At 42.1% G+C, this 17,281-nt stretch overlaps 1 non-coding gene across 1 annotated transcript; it reads right to left on the reverse strand.

The window, feature by feature from the left end:
- Nucleotides 1-11,904: 11,904 nt before the first annotated feature.
- Nucleotides 11,905-11,966, reverse strand: LOC129479948 (U7 small nuclear RNA). The gene has a single exon (XR_008656871.1). It is a non-coding gene; the product is annotated as a U7 small nuclear RNA (small nuclear RNA).
- Nucleotides 11,967-17,281: the final 5,315 nt, after the last annotated feature.

Consider the following 17,281-nt stretch of genomic DNA (forward strand, 5'->3'; position numbering starts at 1 on the left):
TGAGATTATGCCACTGCACTCCAGCCTGGGTAATAGAGTGAGACACCACCTCAAAAAACAAAAAACAAACAAACAAAAAACAACCAACAAACAAAAAAAAACTCATTGAGTACCTGCAGTGCACCAGCCACTGTCTGGGGCACAGTAAACAGAAAGAGAGTAACTATCCCTGCACTAGAGGAGGCCTGCTCAAGGCAGTATGTGTGTGTGCATGTTTGTATCCGTGTTGGGATGGGGATGAAGTGGAAAGTGGGAAAGGCTTTTTGGAAATGATGAATCCCAAATTGCGTTTTGAAGAGTTGATTGGAGCATGAGGTCAAAGGTAGGAAGATGCACTTCAGCCAAAGGACCAGTTGTACAAATGCTCAGTAATTCCCTTGTGAATATTTTGATCCAGAAAGATGTACTAGAGCATTGCAGAAATGCAGCTGCACAGGAGTTTGGTTTTTACTGCCTGGCTTCACTTTGATTTCATGGCTTGGATGAAAAAAAGACATCTACTTCCTAGTTTCTCTCTATCTTAAAGTTCAATATTGCATCCAACTCTATTTTCTGGCTGTCTTTCAAGGATTTTCCTGAGGCTTCTGTTCCCACTGTTTCTGCCTAGATCTTCCACATACTAGAAGCACCAATCTCCTCCCACCATCTACAGCTCCCTGTGACCAAGATCATCATGGGCAAAATTGATTCTTCTAATCAACATTTATCACACTTGCTTTTCACCAATGAACTTGGTCTTTAGAGAATTTACAAATAAGTATGGGGTGCCTTCTCTCAGAAAACTCACAACCCAATTAAAGACAAAAGACCTTGATATAAAAAATAACAATTTAGACTGCAAATGACTTAGTAAAGAATTATATGAACTGTAAACCCCATAGAAGGATATGGCTTGACAAGTTATGGGCCACAGACCAAATCCAGCCTGCAAGCTAAAAATGGTCCTTCCACTTTCATTTTATTTTATTTTATTTTATTGTTGTTGGGTGTTTTTTTTTTTCAGACAAGGTCTCACCATATTGCCTAAGCTGGTCTCAAACTATTGGGCTCAAGTGATCTTCATGCCTCAGTTTCTTGAGTACTGGGATGACAGCACATGTCACTGACCCAGGTTCCATTTTTAAATAGTTGAAAAATGAAAATAAAAATAATATATAGAGACACATGAAAGCTATACGAAATTCAAATATCAGTATCTACAAATAAAGTTTTATTGACACACAGTCATACTCATTCACTTATATATCATCTATGGCTGCTTTCTTTCTCCAAGGGCAGAGTTGATTTTTTTTTCTTTTTTTGAGACAGAGTCTCGCTGTGTGATATGGTTTGGCTGTGTCCCCACCCAAATCTCATCTTGAATTGTAACTCTCACAATTCCCATGTGTCATGGGAGGAACCTGGTGGGAAGTGATTGAATTATGGGGGTGAGTCTTTCCTGCACTGGTCTCCTGATAGTGAATGTGTCTCACAAGATCTGACGGTTTTAAAAAGGGGAGTTTCCCTGCACAAGTTCTTCTTCTCTTGCCTGCTGCCATATGAGACGTGCCTTTCACCTGCCACCATGATTGTGAGGCCTCCCCAGCCAAGTGGAACTATAAGTCCATGTCTTTATCAGCAGTGGGAAAATGGACTAATATACTCTGTTGCCCCAGCTGGAGTGCAGTGGCATGATCTTGGTCACTGCAGCCTCCACCTCCAAGTTCAAGAGACTCTCCTGCCTCAGCCTTCTGAGTAGCTGGGACTACAGGTGCACGCCACCATACCTGGCTAATCTGTGTATTTTGTCTTAGTAGAGTGGGGGTTTCACTATGTTGGTGAGGCTGGTCTTGAACTCCTGACCTCAAGTGATCCTCTCGCTTCAGCCTCCCAAAGCATTGGGATTATGGGTGTGAGCCATCACACCCAGCCCCCAGTGGCAGAGTTGAGTAGTTGCAACAAAGACCATATAGCCTATTTTCCAAACTCTGATGCTCTGCTTCCCTTTTAAACATAAGTTCCAATTACAAATCTATCTTTGTAAATACATAAAGCCGAATGCTTTTAACAGCACCCGTCCCCACTTGAATGCTTGGCTGCTTAGAAATTTCTTCTACCAGATGCCCTAAGTCATCTCTTTCAAGTTCAAAGTTCCACAAATCTCCAGAGCTGGGACAAAATGCTCCCATTCTCTTGGCTAAAACATAGCAAGAGTCACCTTTATTCCAGTTCCCACATGTTCCTCACCTCCGTCTGAGACGACCTCAACCTGGACTTCATTATCCATATCACTATCAGCATTTTGGTCAAAGCCATTGAACAAGTCTCTGGAAAATTCCAAACTTTCCCACATCTTTCTGTCCTCTTCTGAGCCCTCCAAACTATTCTAATCTCTGCCTGTTACCCAGTTCCAAAGTCGCTTCCAGATTTTCAGGTATCTTTACAGCAGCACCTCACTCGACCAGTACCAGTTTACTATATTGGTCTGTTCTCATTCTGCTAATAAAGACGTACCTGAGCCGGGTGCAATGATTCATGCCGGTAATCCCAGCACTTTGGGAGGCTGAGGCAGGTGGATCACTAGAGGTCAGGAGTTTGAGACCAGCCTGGCCAACATGGTGAAACCCTGTCTCTACTAAAAATACAGAAAAATTAGCTGGGCATGGTGGTAAGCGCTGTAATCACAGCTACTTGGGCGGCCGAGGCAGGAGAATCACTTGAGCCCAGGAGGTGGAGGGTGCAGTGAGCCAAGATTGTGCCACTGGACTCCAGCCTGGGTGACAGAGCAAAACTCAATCTCAATAATAGTAATAATAATAATAAAGACATACCAGAGACTGGGTAATTTATAAATGAAAGAGGTTTAATTGACTCACAGTTCCACATCGCTGGGGAGGCCTCACAATCATGGTGGATGGCAAATAAGGAGCAAAGTCACATCTTACATGGTGGCAGGCGAGAGAGTTTGTGCAAGGGAACTCCCATTTATAAAATCATCAGATCTTGTGAGATTTATTCACTACTACAAGAACAGTATGTGGGAAACTGCCTGAATTATTTAATTTTCTCCAGCTGGCCCCACCCTTGACATGTGGGGATTATTACAATTCCGTGTGAGATTTGGGTGGGGACACAGCCAAGCCATATCAGTATTCCATAATGTATATGTACCACGTTTTCTTTATCCAGTCTACCATTGATGGGCATTTAGGTTGATTCCATGTCTTTGCTAGAGATCTACTTTCTATGGTCCCATATGTGAGTGAGAACATGCAATATTTCAGTTAACATAATGACCTCCAGTTCCATCCATTTTTCTGCAAATGACAGGATTTCATTTCTTTTTTTTTTTACCATAATCAAACATGTTCAAAGGACTTAATTTTTTTGGCTGAATAATATTCCATTCTGTATATATACTACATTTTCTTTATCTATTCATCTATTGATGGACACTTAAGTAGATTCCATATTGTCACTATTGTGAATAGTGCCACAGTAAACATGGGTGATGTGGTTTGGCTCTGTGTCCCTACCCAAATCTCATCATGTAGCTCCCATAATTCCCATGTGTTGTGTGAGGGACCTGGTGGTAGATGACTGAATTATGGGGGCGGGTCTTTCCCATGCTGTTCTCATGATAGTGAATGGGTCTCATGAGATCTGATGGTTTTAAAAAATGGGAGTTGCACTACACAAGCTCTCTCTTTGCCTGCTGCCATCCACGTAAGATGTTATTTGCTCCTCCTTGCCTTCAGCCATGATTGTGAGGCCTACCCAGCCATCTGGAACTGTAAGCCCAATAAACCTCTTTCTTTTGTAAATTGCCCAGTCTTGGGTATGTCTTTATCAGCAGTGTAAAAATGGACAAATAGAATGAGAGTGTAGATGTCTTTTTGATATGTTGATTTTCTTTCTTTTGAATATATACCCAGTGGTGGAATTGCTGCATCATATGCTACCACTGTTTTTAGTTTTTTGAGGAATCTCTATACTGTTCTTCCTAGTGTCTGTACTCTATACTGTTCTTCCTAGCAGTGTAAAAGAGTTTCCTGTGTTTTTGATAAAAGTTATTTTAACTGGGATGAGGTGATATCTCATTGTAGTTTGATTTGCGTTTCTCTGATGATTGAGCATTTTTTTAAATGTAATTGTTGGTCATTTGTATATCTTCTTTTGAAAAATGTCTATTTGGATCTTTTGCCCATTTTTAAATTGAATTATTTGTGTTTTTTTGCAATTGAGTTGTTTGAGCTCCTTACATATTTTAGCTACTATTCTCTTGTCAAATGGGTAGTTAGCAAATATTTTCACCAATCCTTTACAGATACAGTTTTCTGACTCCTGCTATAGGACAGGGGTTTCCAAATTATTTTGCAAGAAAAGCAACATATAAAAAAGAAATGGGCTGGGCGTGGTGGCTCACACCTGTAATCCCAGCACTTTGGGAGGATGAGGTGGGTGGATCTTGAGGTCAGGAGATCAAGACCATCCTGGCTAACATGGTGAAACCTCATCTTTACTAAAAATACAAAAAAAATTAGCTGGGTGTGGTGGTGGGTGTCTGTAGTCCCAGCTACTCGGGAGGCTGAGGCAGGAGAATGGCATTAACCCAGAAGGTGGAGCTTGCAGTGAGCTGAGACCGCACCACTGCACTCCAGCCTGGGCAACAGAGCGAGACTCCATCTCAAAAAAAAAAAAGAAAAGAAAAAAGGAGTTTAAGACCAGCCTGGCCAACATGGTGAAATCTTGTCTCTACTAAAAATACAAAAATTAGCCAGGTGTGGTGGCAGGCACCTGTAATCCTAGCTACTCAGAAGGCTGAAGCAGGAGAATTGCTTGAACCTGGGTGGTGGAGGTTGCAGTGAGCCCAGATCGTGCTATTGCACTCCAGCCCGAGTGACAAGAGCGAAACTCCGTCTCAAAAAAAACAAAACAAAACAAAAAACAACAAAAAAAGAAACCTAAGTCCCATTTGGTCAACCATCACTACCTCTTTTCCCTCACTTTTCATGTTTCTTCCTTCCCTAACTTCCCTGACACCTTCAAGAAACCCTAGGATGCCTAGTTGAAAAACACTACTATAGGAGTTCAGAGCAGGAAGAGATCTTCTGGAGGAGTTAAGCAAGTTTTCTTTGGGAAAATGAGTATTGACAAAAATCACCACTAAAGAACTTATCCATGTAACCAAACACCACCTGTTCCCCAAAAACCTTCCGAAATTAAAAAAATACATATGCATTGGGAAAAAAATGAGCATTGTTATAGTTTGGCTATGTCCCCACCCAAATCTAATTTTGAATTGTAGCTCCCATAATTCCCATGTGTTGTGGGAAGGACCCAGTGGGAGATAATTGAATCATGGGGGCAGTTTCCCCCATACTGTTCTCATGGTAGTAAGTCTCATGAGATCCGATGGTTTGATAAGGGGTTTCCCCTTTTGCTTGGCTCTCATTCTCTCTTGTCTGCTGCCATGTAAGATGTACCTTTCACCTGCCACCATGATTGTGAGGCCTCCCCAGCCACGTGGAACTGTGAGTCCCTCAAACCTCTTTTTCTTTATAAACTACCCAGTTTCAGGTGTATCTTTATCAACAGTGTGAAAATGGACTAATACAAGCATTGCGCTGGGCTTTGAAGATTGGGTAAAATTTTCAAAAGAGAGTGCCAAAATATATTTTCTCTTCTTTTAATTTTTAATTTTTTTTTTTTTTTTTGAGACAAGATCTGGCTCTGTCATTCAGGCTAGACTGCAGTGGCACAATCTTGGCTCATTGCAACCTCTGTCTCCCGTACTCAAACCATCCTCCTACCTCAGCCTCCCAACTAGCTGGGACTATGGGTGCATGCTAACACACCCGGCTAATTTTTGTATTTTTGGTAGACACAGGGTTTCACCATGTTGGCCAGGCTGGTCTCGAACTCTGGGCTCAAGGGATCCTCCTGCCTCAGCTTCTCAAAGTGCTGGGATTACAGGCATGAGCCACCATGCCTAGCCAAAGGAAATTTTCAAAAAATTCAAAACATGACTTATATGAGGATTTGTTCAATTCATTAATGAGAGAATTAGCATGATGATAAAGCTGGTCCAAAGAATATTTGAGAAACTCAGTATATATAGGAATTTGAAAAAGAATGTTAGAATAAGTTTAGGTTAGGTTTAAAAATTGGTTAATATCCTACAGGACAATAAAACCATAATCATTAGGGTTATCTTTTCTATGGAACAGAAATCATTTTGCTAACAGGTAAAAACTTATAAATTAATATGTAACTTCACAAAGTTTAGATCTTTAATAAATAGTGAATAGCAAGTCAAATAATAATACTTTCCCCTAAATGATCAATCCTTGGGTGGACCAGTTACACAATCAAAAGGACATGCTGGCCGAGTGCAGGGGTTCACACCTCAATCCCAGCATTTTGGGAGGCCGAGGCAGGCAGATTACTTGAGGCCAGGGGCTCGACATAAGCCTGGTCAACATGGTGAAACCCTGTCTTCACTAAAAGTACAAAAATTAGCTGGGCATGGTGGTGGGCTCCTGTAATACAAGCTACTTGGGAAGGTGAGGAGGGAGGGAGCATAGCTTCACTGCAGGAGGCGGAGGTTGCAGTGAGTGGAGATTGTGCCACTGCATCCCAGCCTGGGCTGTGACAAAGAGAGACCCTGTCTCAAATAAATAATAAAAATAAAGACATAAACATTAAAAAGAGAACACGCTATCTTCTCTTTGCATTAGTTACAAGTTTTGTCTACTTTTACTTAATAAGTGGTAAATAAAAAGCTTCCCTTAAGATTTTGTTCCCAACAAATATTAGGAGGCAAGAATGTATGGAGGTTGTGGAGGCAGGGCATTTAAAAGCAGAGTCTCAAAGTGGGTTTCATCCGGTAAGCTAGCAGTAGGAGAGAGACTGAGGCATTGCATTTATATTTTTCAGCAGCTGCCTTTCTCCTTTGTCACGTTTCTAACCTGAACTACTTATTTGAAGTTTTCTACCATTAGTCCTCCAATTCTCAGAGGAAATATTAAATTCCAGTTTACTCCTCCAAAGGCATTTATTATTATTATTATTTTATTTTTTATTATTTGAGATGGAGTTTCACTCTGTTGCCCAGGCTGGAGCACAGTGGCACAATCTCGGCTCATTGCAGCCTTCACCTCCTGGGTTCAAACGATCCTCCCACCTTAGCCTCCAGAGTAGCTGGGACCACAGGTGGCCACCACCACGCCCGGCTAATTTTTGTATTTTTAGTAGAGATGGGGTTTCACCATGTTGGCCAAGCTGGTCTCGAACTCCTGACTTCAACTAATCAGCCTGCCTTGGCCTCCCAAAGTGCTGGGATTACAGGTGTGAGCTACCATGCCTGGCCTCTTCCAAAGGCATTTAATGAATATGTCCAAAAAGCCCTGTAGAACCAAGAAAATAAAAAAACAAATTGTTGTCACCAATTATTGATAAAATAATGGCATCTTATTGTTTTAATTTGTATTTTTATGACTGCTAGGGAGATTTAACGTTTTTACTTACAAGCTTTTCTTTGAATTTTCTGTTCATATATTTAGCATATTTTTCTCTTAGGTTATTTTCTTTCTTTCTTATCAATCTTTAAAAGCTTTTATATTTACAAGGAAAATTGACTCTTTGTTATATTGACTCCATACCTGTTCATCTTTTCTCTTCTGGCTTTTAGATTTCCTATAATGCTTAAAGCATGTGTCTCTCATACTCTTAAAGATATAAGTATGTTCTCCTGAATATTTTTTAAATACTTTAAATATTTTCTTTCTTACATTTGGATATTTAATCTATCCAGAATTCAATTTTATATAAGGCACGAAAAAGGAGCTAACTTATTTTCGGCATAACCAATTATCCCAGTATTCTTTTTCAAACTAACCGTCAAGTTCCCAACAGAATTTAAAATACCACATTTGTCTTATATCAAGTTTTTGTATATATTTCACTCTTCCTCTTCACTCTCTTTCTTTTTATAGATTAATTGCTGAACTCTTGTTAAAATCCTTGTTTTGATTACAGGCCAAAGTTCCTGCATACAGGAACATATGCAGATTCCTGTAACTATGCATATGATTCAACTGCTCAGCTGTCTAGACATGTTCACTGAAAATGTGCTGTGGTGTTCCCTGAAGCCCTGGGAACTGCACATCACTGCACAGCTCCTCTCAGAATAATGCCAGTGTGGTTTTCCATCTCACCTCTGTGTGGGCTCTTTCTACGGACTAATCCTTTCTAAATGTGATTTAATTAACCAGGAAGATGTCTGAAGGAAAGTAGATAAAACATAAAAGTCTGGTTGTGCCTAACAGTGGGTGCTATTTCAATAAGGACATTGACCAGGCACACATGCATTAACATGTCAATTCATTCAATACTGAGCACCTACTATATAACAGGTACTACCCTAGACATTGGGTATACAATCATAGTCAGAAGTCCTGGCCCTCATGAGGCAAGAACGAGGAGACAGAAAATAAATACTTTATTTTCTTTTTTGAGACAGAGTCTCACTTTTTCGCCCAGGCTGGAGTACAGTGGTGTGATCACAGCTCACTGCAGCCTTGACCTCCCAGGCTCAAGTGATTCTCAGGACCTCAGTCTCAGTCCTGAGTAGCTGGGACTACAAGCATGCACTACCATGCCCAGCTAATTTTTGTATTTTTTGTAGAGATGGGATTTCACCATGTTGGCCAGGCTGGTCTTGAACTCCTGGGCTCAAGCGATCCACCTACCTTGGCAGATTGGTGATCTCTAAGTGGTGGGATTATAGGCGTGAGACACAGTACCTGACATATATATATAAACATTCCTTAAAAACTTTATTTTTAACTGGGATATAACAAATACAAACTTAAGAACAGTTTAATTAACTTTTAAGTATTTGTAACCGATACCCATATCAAGATAGAGAAAGGATATTTTCAGCCTTTCAGAAAGTTTCCTTGTTTCCCTTCTAAAAGTAATAACCCTCCAAAGATAACTATTATTCTGATTTGTATCAGTATATATTCGTTTTTTGAGTGAAAGAGCCAGACACAAAACACTACATTCCATATAATTAGTGAAATTATATATAAGAAAAACAGTAATGGAATTATATGGGAGGTACTGTTTTGTGTTGGCTTCTTTCACTCAAAATTTTATCTGAGATTCACCATGTAGTTGCACATAACTGAAATTTATTATTCGTTGTATTGTATTCTGTATTATAAATATGCCATAATTTTTTTATTGTTCTCCTGGACATTTTATTGTTTCCAGTTTGGGGATATTGGGAATAAAGTTGCTGTGAACATTCTTATACATATATATAACTGATCACATTACTAATTTCTCTGAACTCAGGAGTGAATTGGCTGAGTCAATTATATATTTTTATATAGAAATTTATATTTTTTATTAGAAATTAAGAGTGAATTGGCTGAGTCAATTTTAAATATACATATACATTATTTTGTATAGAAAGAATTCATATAGAAAATATATAAAGAACTTCTATAGATCAATAAGAAAATGATAGACAACACAACTTTTTATTATTATTATTATTATTATTATTATTATACTTTAAGTTTTAGGGTACATATGTACAATGTGCAGGTTTGTTACATATGTATACATGTGCCATGTTGGTGTGCTGCACCCATTAACTCATCATTTAGCATTAGGTATATCTCCTAATGCTGTCCCTCCCCCCTCCCCCCACCTCCCCCCACCCCACAACAGTCCCTGGAGTGTGATGTTCCCCTTCCTGTGTCCATGTGTTCTCATTGTTCAATTCCCACCTCTGACTGAGAACGTGCGATGTTTGATTTTTTGTCCTTGCGATACTTACTGAGAATGATGGTTTCCAGTTTCATCCATGTCCCTACAAAGGACATGAACTCATCATTTTTTATGGCTGCATAGTATTCCATGGTGTATATGTGCCATACATACACATATTTTCTTAATCCAGTCTATCATTAGACAGCCCAACTTTTAAAAAATGTAGGCAAAATGCTTGAACACAATAGCATCTTCACAATACAGGCTATACAATAGCCACAAAGCACATGAAAAGATGCTAATTGAAATGTGCACATTAAAACCACAGTTGAATACCACTACCCCAGATCATCAGAATGGCTAAAATTAAAAATGACTTGTCAATTTCAAGGGTTGGCAATGATTTGGAGCAGTTTGGAATCTCATACATTGCTGGTAGGATTGTAAATTGGCACAACCATTTTGGAAAATTGTCTTACCTATTAAAGCCAAAATAAGCATATCTTACAGCCACGTAGTGAACAAAATTTTTAAATTAAAAAACAAATAGTGTATTAGAGGTCTAAGTACTGTGAAAAATAAAGGAAAGAAGGAAAATAAAGAGTGTGGAGAAAGGGTTGTGATATATCTTCAGTTAATTGGCATTTGCTACTTGCCAGGTCTAGTATAAGTAGTGGAGGATATAAAAGAGGAATAAGATAAGATGTCTTCCCTTAAAGAGTCCCCCAGAAAAGATAGGCATGTAACCAACTAATTGTGGTATCATAAGAAGAGTGCTCTTGTCTCTACTAGGTGCATGCTATTAGAAGACACTAGGAAGGACTGGAAAATTATGACTGGGTCAGTCCATCTCAACTCTGAAACTGAGCGGTGGAGCACATGAGGAAGATAGGAAGACGGCAGAGCTTCAAGAAGGGAAATTGGGGCCAGGCACAGTGGCTCACACCTGAAATCCCAGCACTTTGGGAGGCCGAGTCAGGCAGATCAGTTGAGGTCACAGGTTCGAAATCAGCCTGGGCAACATGGTTAACCCTGTTTCTACTGAAAATACAAAAAGTAGCTGGATGTGGTGGTAGGCGCCTGTAATCCCAACTACTCAGGAGGCTGAGGCAGGGGAATCACTTGAACCCACGAGGCAGAGGTTGCAGTGAGCCAAGATCATGCCAATGCCACTCCAGCCTGGGTGACAGAGCAAGACTCCTGGGGTCGGGAGTGGTGGCTCTCACCTGTACTTTAGGAGGTGAGGCAGAGACAGGAGGATCACTTAAGCCTAGGAGTTAGAGAGTAGCCTGGGCAACATGGCGAGACCATGTCTCTAAAAAAAAAAAAAAAAAAAAATGCCTTGCGTGGTGGCATGCCTGTAGTCCCAGCTACTGAGAAAGCTAAGTGGGAAGATGGTTTAAGCCTAGGAGGTTGAGGCTGCAGTAAGCCATGATTGCACCACTGCACTCCAGCCTGGGTGACAGAGCAAGACTTTGTATCAAAAATAAAATAAAATAAAATTTAAAAAAGGGAAATTGAAGGCATGAAGCCAGAAATAAAGTAGCTGAGTCTATGGGACCATGAGGGCTCGTATATCTTAGTGGTTAAGAGCTCAGACAGGATGCAGACTACTTGAGCTAACATCCTGGCTGTGCCACTTACTGTGTCACCTTCAGTACATACCTCAACCTCTCTGTGCTTGTTTCCTCCTTTATAAATGTAGTACCCCCTTCACAGGGTTGTTCTGAGGAGTACACGAATTAACACCTGTAAAACATATGGCAACTGGCACATAGGAAAAGCATTATTACTACAGTGAAGATGAATGTGCTTCCTGGGTTACACAGCATGCTTCTTATACAAATTCAACTTTATAGCAATTGATCCATACTCACATGCGATACGTTTTTTAAAAGGCCGAAATTCTGTGTTAATAATGAGAACACAAAAGCAGCAAGTATGCAGCAAGACCAGGGTGCTATCAACAGGAAGCCATTTTCAGTCTTCAGTTGTCTCAGTTACCACTTGAATCTGGATCAGTCAGCACATGGCATATCAGTTTAGTTTGTGCTTTTCCATTCTTTGTTGCCATCTAATAATGTCTAGAAAGTGACTCAAGCAAAGTTCAGTGATAAAAGGGAGCCCACGCTTTTGGGGGGCAGTCTAGTTTTCACCAGAAAACCCACTAGACAAATTCTAAAAGAGCCTTGACTGTGGAAGCTGAGGATTTGATGGCTTAATTTGGATGCCAAGAGTTTTGTTTCATGCGCATCCATGTGAAGAGACCACCAAACAGGCTTTGTGTGAGCAATAAAGCTTTTAATCACCTGGGTGCAGGCGGGCTGAGTCCGAAAAGCGAGTCAGTGAAGGGAGATAGGGGTGGGGCCGTTTTATAGGATTTGGGTAGGTAAAGGAAAATTATAGTCAAAGGGGTTGTTCTCTGGCGGGCAGGAGTGGGTGTCACAAGGTGCTTAGTAGGGGAGCTTTTGAGCCAGGATGAGCCAGGAGAAGGAATTTCACAAAATAATGTCATCAGTTAAGGCAGGAACAGGCCATTTTCACTTCTTTTGTGGTGGAATGTCATCAGTTAAGGCAGGAACCAGCCATCCGGGTGTGTATGTGCAGGTCACAGGGGATATGATGGCTTAGCTTGGGCTCAGAAGCCTGACATTCCTGTCTTCTTATATTAATAAGAAAAATAAAACGAAGTAGTGGTAAAGTGTTGGGGCGGTGAAAATTTTTGGGGGTAGTACGGAGAGATAAGAGACAATGTTTCTCAGGGCTGCTTCGAGCAGGATTAGGGGTGGCATGGGAACCTAGAGTGGGAGAGATTAAGCTGAAGGAAGATTTTGTGGTAAGGGGTGATACTGTGGGGTTGTTAGAAGAAACATTTCTCGTCTAGAATTATTAGTGATGGCCTGGATATGGTTTTGTATGAATTGAAAAACTAAACAGAATAAGAGAAGGAGAAAAACAGGTATTAAAGGACTAAGAATTGGGAGGACCTAGGTCATCTAATTAGAGTGCCTAAGGAGGTTCAGTATAGCCTTGCCAGCAAAGATTATTTATTTACTTTAAGAGTTAAGAGTGGCGGTTTGGGTATAGCACCAGGAGATATCAGCTGTGATGGCTTAGAGAAACAGTGTAAACCAGCAGTGTAAACAAGAGCAGGGCATGTATGAGTAGTTGAGAACGGTGAATAGTAGTATGACTAGACAGAAGATAGTAGGGATGACAAGTTTTTTGGGGGCACAGTCTAAGTTGGTCTGGTGTCTGGGATGAGACTGGGGCCTAATAAAAAGGAGCATCTATTCGGGAGCTCAAATGGGCTGTACCTTGTAGCATTCTGAGGACAGGCCTGAATTCTGAGAAGGCAAAGTGGTAAAAGTATTGTCCATTCCTTTTTAAGTTGGTGGCTGAGCTTGGTGAGGTGTGTTTTTAAAAGACCTTTAGTCTGTTCTACTTTTCCTGAAGACTGAGGACTGTAAGGGATCTAAAGGTTTCACTGAATACCAAGAGCCTGAAAAACTGCTTGGCTGATTTGACTAATAAAGGCTGGTCTGTTATCAGACTGTATAGAGGTGGGAAGGGTAAACAACAGAGGAATTATATCTGAGAGAAGGGAAGAAATGACTGTGGTGGCCTTCTCAGACCCTGTGGGAAAGGCCTCTACTTATCCAGTGAAAGTGTCTACTTAGACTAAGAGGTATTTTTGTTTTCTGACTCGGGGCATGTTGAGTAAAGCTAATTTGCCAGTCCTGGGCAGGGGCAAATCTCCGAGCTTGATGTGTAGGGAAGGGAGGGGGCCTGAATAATCCCTGAGCAGTAGTAGAATAGCAGATGGAACACTGAGAAGTTATTTCCTTGAGGATAGATTTCCACGATGGAAAGGAAATGAGAGGTTCTAAGAGGCAGGCTAGTGGCTTGTACTACAGCATAGCCTGCCTTTGCTGGTGTGTGGCCATTAGGCCTGGTGGAACTGCCATCAATAAACCAAGTGTGATCAGGGTGAGGAACAGGAAAGAAGGAAATATGGGGAAATGGGGTGAATGTCAGGTGGATCAGAGAGATAGAGTCATGGGGGTCAGGTGTGGTATCAGGAATAATGTGGGAGGCCGATTGAAGTCCGGGCCAGGAACAATGGTAATTGTGGGAGACTCAACAAAGAGTGAGTACAGCTGAAGGAGCTGGGGGAGCAGAAAGTATATGCGTCAGGTGTGAGGAAGAAAACAGATTTTGGAAGTTATGAGAATTGTAGAGAGTGAGTTGAGCATAGTTTGTGATTTTAAGGGCCTCTAAAAGTACTAGGGCGGCGGCAGCCACTGCGCGCAGACTTGAGGGCTAAACAAAATGGTAAGGTCATGTTTGGATAAAAAGGCTACAGGGCACGGTCCTGGTTCTTGTGTAAGAATTCCGACTGCACAGCCCTGCACTTCGGCTGTGGGTAATGAAAAGGGTTGCTGTGAGTCACATCTAGGGTGGGGGCAATCTCTGAAGCTGTCTTCAAGGAACAGAAAGAGGAGTGGGGAAAGGATTTAGGATCTATGGGGTCAGCTTAGCTTCTTTTTGTGAGTTTATATAATGGTTTTGTTAGGATGGCAAAACCAGGTATCTAAAGTTGAAAGTATCTAACCATGCCTAGGAAGGAAAGGAATTGTTGTTTTGTAGAAGGTGTTGGGGTTTGAGAGATCAGCTGGACATGATCGGCAGGGAGAGCACGTGTGTTTTTATGAGAATTACGCTGAGATAGGTAACAGATGAGGAAGAAATTTGGGCTTGACTGAAGTAATGGGGGCTGTCTGTGAAGCTTTGTGGCAGTACAGCCCAGGTAATTTGCTGAGCCTGATGGGTTTCAGGGTCAGTCCAAGTGAAAGCAAAGAGAGGCTGTGATGAAGGGTGCAAAGGAATAGTAAAGAAAGCATGTTTGAGATCTAGAACAGAATAATGGGTTGTGGAGGGAGGTATTGAGGATAGGAGAGTATATGGGTTTGACACCACAGGGTGGATAGGCAAAACAATTTGGTTGATAAGGTGCAGATCCTGAACTAACCTGTAAGGCTTGTCTGGTTCTAGGACAGGTAAAATGGGGGAGTTGTAAGGAGAGTTTATAGGCTTTAAAAGGCCATGCTGTAGCAGGCGAGTAATAACAGGCTTTAATCCTTTTAAAGCGTGCTGTGGGATGGGATATTGGCATTGAGTGGGGTAAGGGTGATTAGGTTTTAATGAGATGGTAAGGGATGCATGATCGGTCACCAAGGAGAGAGTAGAGGTATCTTATACTTGTGGGTTAAGGTGGGGGGATAGAAGAGGAGGATGCAAAGGAGGGTTTGGATTGGGAAGAAGGGTGGCAATGAGATGTAGCTGTAGTCCATGAATAGTCAGGGCAGCAGATCATTTAGTTAAAGTGTCTCGGCCTAATAAGGGAACTGGGCAGGTGGGGATAACTAAAAAGGAGTGCTTAAAAGAGTATTGTCTAAGTTGGCACCAGAGTTGGGGAGTTTTAAGAGGTTTAGAAGCCTGGCCGTCAATACCCACAACAGTTATGGAGGCAAGGGAAACAGGCCCTTGAAAAGAAGGTAATGTGGAGTGGGTAGCCTCCGTATTGATTAAGAAGGGGATGGACTTACACTCCACTGTGTGAGTTACCTAAAGCTTTGCATCCATGATGGTCTACAGGGCTTCTGAGGCAATCGGGCAGCGTCAGTCTTCAGCCACTAAGCCGAGAAGATCTGGGAAGGAGTCAGTCAGACAGCCTTGGGCCGGAGTTCCAGGGACTCTGGGAGTGGCTGCCAGGTGAGTTGAACAGTCCGATTTTCAGTGGGGTGCTGCACAGATGGGACGTGGCTTAGGAGGAATCCTGGGCTGCAGGCATTCCTTGGCCTGGTGGCCAGATTTCTGGCACTTGTAGCAAGCTCCTGGGGGAGTTGGGTCTGGAGGAATGCCTGGCCACTGCGGTTTAGGTGTTTGGAAGTTCTTGTGTGCTGGAGATGTGGCTGGGGTTTGTCTCACAGTGGAGGCAAGGAATTGCATCTCAGAAATGTGTTGCTACTTGGCTGCCTCTACTCCATTATTGTACACCTTGAAGGAGAGGTTAATTAAGTCCTGTTGTTGGGTTTGAGAGCTGGAATTTAATTTTTGGAGTTTTATTTAATGTCGGGAGCAGATTGGATAATAAAATGTATATTGAGAATAAGACCGCCTTTTGACCTTTTAGGTTCTAGGACTGTAAAGCATCTCAGTGTTGCTGCCAAATGAGCCATGAACTGGGCTGGGTTTTTATATTTGATGAAAAAGAGCCTAAACGCTATCTGATTTGGGATAAAGAAAAAGGAGCATTAACTTTGACTATGCCTTTAGCTCCAGCCACCTTTTTAAGAGTAAATTGCTGGGCAGGTGGGGGAGGGCTAGTCACGGAATGAAACTGTAAGCGGGACCAGGTGTGAGGAAGGGAGGTGATAAAAGGATTATAGGGTGGAGGAGCGGAGGCTGAGGAAGAATTGGGACCTAGCTCAGCCTGGTGAGGATGGGAGAGGGCAGATGGGTCTGTAGAAAAGGAAGATTAGAAAGACTCAGTGACGCTTGGGGTTGGGACTGAGGGGACAGGTGGGAGGGAAAGAAGATTTGGGATGAATTGCACTGGGAACAGAGACTAGGGAGGGACCAATGTGTAAAAGAATGCCTGGACGTCAGGCATGTCAGACCATTTGCCCATTTTATGACAAGAATTATTTAGATCTTGTAGAATGAAAAAATTGAAAGTGCCATTTTCTGGCTATTTGGAACTACTGTTGAGTTTGTATTGGAGTCAAGCGGCATTTCAGAAGAAAATAAGATGCTTAGATTTTAGGTCAGGCAAGAGTTGAAGAGGTTTTAAGTTCTTAAGAACACAGGCTAAGGGAGAAGGAGGAATGGAAGGTGGAAAGTTGCCTATAGTAAAGGAGGCAAGTTTGAAGAGAAGGGTAGAGACACGGAGGGAAGGGGTTCGGGGGTTCTTACCCTCCAGAAAAGTGGGAAAGGGGTCGGGGCGTGGAAATAAGGGGTTGGGGTGCAGAGACAGGAGGTCAGGGTGCTGAAATAAGGGATCGGGGCACAGAGATAAGAGGTCGGGGTGCGGAAATAAGGGACTGGGGTGCATAGATAAGAGGTTGGGGCACAGAAATAAGGGATTGGGGTGCAGAGATAAGAGGTCGGGGCATGGAAATAAGGGATTTGGGGGTTCTTGCCCCCTAGAAAAGCAGGACTTGCTGCTAAGGGTGAAGGAGAAGGGATTGAGGGTTTCTTGCCCCTCCCTCAGAAAAGCAGAGAAGGGGTAGAGACATGGAGAGAAGGGGTTGGGGTACTTGCCCCTACCCCAGAAAAGGGGGACTTGCCGCTAAGGGTGAAGGACCAACGCAGGCGTCCCTGCGTGGTCTGACACCTCCAAAACGTGGATGAATAATCAGAAAGGCATCCCTGCAATGATTAAACACCAAGGGAAGGCTGCCTTCCCAGTCCATGACCATCGCCAGAGTTTTGGGTCCACGGATAAAAC

This window comes from Symphalangus syndactylus, chromosome 3 (genome assembly GCF_028878055.3).
Source record: "Symphalangus syndactylus isolate Jambi chromosome 3, NHGRI_mSymSyn1-v2.1_pri, whole genome shotgun sequence".
Classification (NCBI taxonomy): domain Eukaryota; kingdom Metazoa; phylum Chordata; class Mammalia; order Primates; family Hylobatidae; genus Symphalangus; species Symphalangus syndactylus.